This window comes from Humulus lupulus, chromosome 3, assembly GCF_963169125.1.
Source record: "Humulus lupulus chromosome 3, drHumLupu1.1, whole genome shotgun sequence".
In the NCBI taxonomy this organism is placed as follows: Eukaryota; Viridiplantae; Streptophyta; class Magnoliopsida; order Rosales; family Cannabaceae; genus Humulus; species Humulus lupulus.
In genome coordinates, this window is record NC_084795.1 from 7,319,721 (window position 1) to 7,324,234 (window position 4,514).

Below are 4,514 nucleotides of genomic sequence, written 5' to 3' on the forward strand. Positions count from 1 at the left end.
GAGTAACCCAGTTTCAATCAAACCGATAATGACAAATAGCAGATGTGTGTCCAAAACGCATACAGACTTGACATAGGGGTCTATTGAAATTGGAAGATCGGGAACCAGCACCCCTATTTGAGATTCTTGAATAAGGTTCTGATGTAGCACCCCTGCCCGAAGCATGATAAGGTTTGTAAGGACCAGTTCTTGATCCAACAGCAAGGTTGGCAGCCATTTTTGTAGGGAGATCCAGCATAGTGGCATGTCGCTCAAGACGAGATTCATGGGACATCAAGAGAGCCTGAACTTCTTCAAGAGAGAGAACATCACTCCTGGACGTAATTCCAGACACAACAGGATCGAACTCGGGACCAAGGCCATTAAGCAAATGCATAACCATATCAAGATCATTCACAGGATGCCCAACAATGGCCAAAGAATTGCATAAAGACTTGATTTTATCAACATAATTAGAGATGGACAGGGTACCTTTCTGAAGACTGGTGAGCTGACCTTTAAGTTGCAGAAGCCGAGCTTTAGATTGACTAGCAAATTTCTGTTCCAAGGCCTTCCAAACCGAGTGCGATGTCGAATAAGAAGCTACGGTGGCAAGAATGCCTTCAGTCATCGAAGAGCGAAGCCAAGAGAGGAGAAGTTGATCCTTGCGCCGCCACTGAAGAAACATCGGGTTATCAGCGCCATTAACGAGCGTCAAGGGTGGGGTAGTGTCACTGAACAAAAGTTCATCAAGATCATGACCTATGACAGTAGGTATGACCTGAGACTTCCAAGAAAGAAAATTAGTACGATCAAGTTTCAAAGTCAGAGAAGCAGTAAGAGAATTCGAAAAGGGATTCCATGTCGGAACCGTCGAGAAGAGCGGAGCCGGCACAGGAGTTGGATCGATAGCTCCAGCTTAAGACGAGTGGTCGCCGGAAAAAGCCATGGACGTTAGTCAAATGTACTCTAATACCATGTAGAATTTGAACAGAGGAGAGAAAGAGAGAAAGAATGTTCTTGAGAAATAATGCTTGAAAGGAATCATACGTTTTCTTTATTTGATTTCACTATATATAGACAATAGTTGATATTACAATTCTGTTACAACTTACAGCAAGTGGACAACTAATGCCTAACTAATTACCAACTAACTAACTAATTAGTGTGTTGGTTATCATCACACTCGCTTATGATGAAGATAGGTGGTATCTTATTTGTTGTTTTCTTTTACTGCATTTGAATTGTTTAGTGACTTGATCACCAGAGTTCATTCATCCAACACCACCCTGATGTGCCATGACTTTTATAGTCTTTTTTTTTTCTACTCATTGTCAATGCTCGCGAAAGAACACATCAACAATTGTAGATTTTCACCTCTACAATGATAAGTGGGAGATAAAAAAAATTATTGTCTGCTTTTCAAAACCACATAAAGTCTCAAATATCGATCATCCTCGTGCATTCTTCACCACAAGAAGCATTTTCTAAAATTTTCGATAACTTAATAAAAAAATAAACAAAACCCTATAGTATTTTGCAGCCTAATAGAGTTATCATTAGCCTTTGAGGGTGGCTTGAGCTTAGAACTTGATTGTCTCTGTTAAAATATGTTTGTTGAAGAGTAAGATATATAAGAAAGGGAAAAAGACCATGAAAATATATTAGAATAATGTCTTTTTTTCTCTTTCAAAAATATCAAATATAACTACTTTGTTGATATGCAAAGAACTAAGAAACTAAACATGTTAATCTAAAATTATTTATGTTTGGATTTTAAGTCGAGATTTAAGGTTCCATAATTGTGCTTATACTATTTTCAATTTTACTAAATACAAATTCTTAGATTTAATTTTAAAACTAAAATTTATTACATAAACAAAATTAGAACAAATAGTACTATTTAAATCTCTTGATATTGACGATGTAATAAGGGAAGTGGGGAGTTGTACGGCCTATGAAATTATAAAATAATTATATGTTACATAAAGATCACTAACTCTCATCAACGACCGCATAGCGCAGTGGATTAGCGCGTTTGACTTCGGATCAAAAGGTCGTGGGTTCGACTCCCACTGTGGTCGCATCATAGATTTTATTTTTATTTTGCCATCATTTTGCTTTTTTTTTTTTTAAAAAAAATAAAAATAATAAATGTTGGAAAAATAGTTTAATATAAGCCAATTGATCTTTATGAAATAGAAAATGGACTAGGTAAAGTTAAATTGAAACTTCATTTGGATTTGCTAAACACTTTATAGATCACATAATTAAAAAAAAGAACAAAAACTCCTAGTAATAAAAGAGGAAATTATATTTTATATGAGATTTTTAATAGAGTGTGCAAAAATAAAAGTCCCGTTTGGTAAAATTTTTGGTGCTGTTCGGTAACCATTAAAAAAACAGTTTTTCATTTAATTAATTAAAAATTTGACAATTAAACATAAAATAGTGTTTGGTAACTCTATTTTTATTTTTTATTTTTTTAAATTTTAAACAAAAATTGTTAAATTTTGAAAATAGAAAATTTTCACTTTCAAATTTTTTTTAAATTGTTTTCAACTTTTAGTTTTTTTTTCTTCTCTTCTTCAAATCACCACCTCATTTTATATTACTAAACAAAACATAAAAATAAAAGTTATCAAACGCATTTATTATTTTTTATTTTTAAAAACAAAAAACAAAAATAGTTATCAAACATATTTTTATTTTTTAAAAATAAAAAACAAAAATAAAAATAATATTTCCATTTTTGTGTTTAAAAAATTCAAAAACAAAAGTTTTACTAAACAGAACCTTTATTTTTTAATTTTTTAATTAATTAAATAAAAAACTATTTTTTTTAAGTGTTACCAAACAACATCATAGTTTTTTTTTTCAAAAAAAGTTAATCTAAAGCTTTTTTTTAAAAAAATTCACTTTTATGGGTTTATTTTCTTATATTTTTGTATAAAAGTTGGTTTATGTCATAGTTTTACTCTTAATCAAATTTGGAAGGGTATGATTGTAATTTGATTATTATTTTTTTAGGTTATTTGTTTTTTTATATTGTTTTTATATTACTAATTTTATATTAAATTTTTCTTTGATTGTTTTGCAAATTTTTTTTTTTGTAATATGAATTGTTTTTAAAATTATTATTTATTTATTATAAAGATGTTTTTTTAAGATTGTACGTTTTTTTTTTCAAATCCTGGGTAGGGTAACCAGTTACTTGATTGATCTTAAAAAAAATCCTAGAGCTAGGTTAAATAACATGCACTAAGAGGGGTAACCAGTTATCCTGAGATGAGTAACTTTCTGTCACAAGAGGGGTAACCAGTTACCTAAGAGGGGTGATGAGTTACTCATATTAAATATGAAAAGAAACATCAAATTTGAAGGAAAAAATGGAAGAACACTTCATTAAAAAAGGAATAAGAAGTAACTATGATTTTAGTAGCATAAGTAACTAGTTACCATAAAGAAACCATAAATATACACACACCAGATTGTGAAAGTAACTTGTTACCCTCATAAATATACACACAAAGAATGTGAAGGTAACCAGTTACCCATTCACATTTTCATATTTTTATTAGTTTTATTTCTAAATTTTGGTATTCCTATAAGTGTTATAGTAAAAAAAAATGCTGAAAAAATTTATTTGAATTTTTTTTACATATAGTGGAAAAAACTATAAAAAAAATTACAATAATAAAAGATAATAAATAAAAAAATAGTAGAATAATTATGTAATGTTAAAATATATGTGTGAAAAAAAAGAAATAGAATGAGAAAAGAATAAGTACAAAAATGAAAAAAAAAACAAAAGAAATGATGAATGCAAAAAAATAGATGAATAAATAAGAATGAAAAGAAGAAGAAGAAAAATAATGGAAAAATGAAAAGAAAAAAAAATATGAATGAAAAAATTGGTAGAAAAAAATGGAAGAAGAAAAAAAAGCTCATATGTGTGAAAAAAGAAAAAAAAAATGGAAGGAGAATATAATAAATACAAAAATGAAGAAAAATAGAATGAAAAAAAAAACTGAAAAAATCTGGAAAAAAAACAATACAATACAAATGAAAGAAAATAATAGATAAATGAATAAAAGAAGAAGAATAATGAAAAAATAGAAAGAAAAAAAGATGAAGGAAAAAATTGGTAGAAAAAAAATGAAAAATGAAAAAATGGAAGAAAAAACAAGTAAGGAAAAAAAAAAGAAAAAAATGATGGAAAAACATAAAAATAAAATTACTTTCAAATTCAAAGAAAATATAACTATGATAAAAAAAATGTGACATTTCTATATTTTAGTTAGCTACTAATTGTGTTTCCCATACTTTAACTTTTTCTTTAATAAATTTCCCATAAAAATTAAGAAAAATATAACTCTCATATTTTTGCACATTAATAGTATAAAAGCCGCATTTTTTAAAAATTCCCGTAATAAAATATATAGGAAAAAAATGAAGAAGAGGAAGAAGTTCGAATTCTAAAATGTAATGGATATGTTAAAAATATGTATGAAATTTTATAATTTTGCTAGAAA

The 4,514-nt window shown here is 28.2% G+C and overlaps 1 non-coding gene across 1 annotated transcript; it reads left to right on the plus strand.

Moving 5' to 3' along the window:
* Positions 1 to 1,989: 1,989 nt before the first annotated feature.
* Positions 1,990 to 2,063, plus strand: TRNAR-UCG (transfer RNA arginine (anticodon UCG)). Its single transcript has one exon. It is a non-coding gene; the product is annotated as a tRNA-Arg (tRNA).
* The last annotated feature ends 2,451 nt before the right edge of the window (positions 2,064 to 4,514 follow it).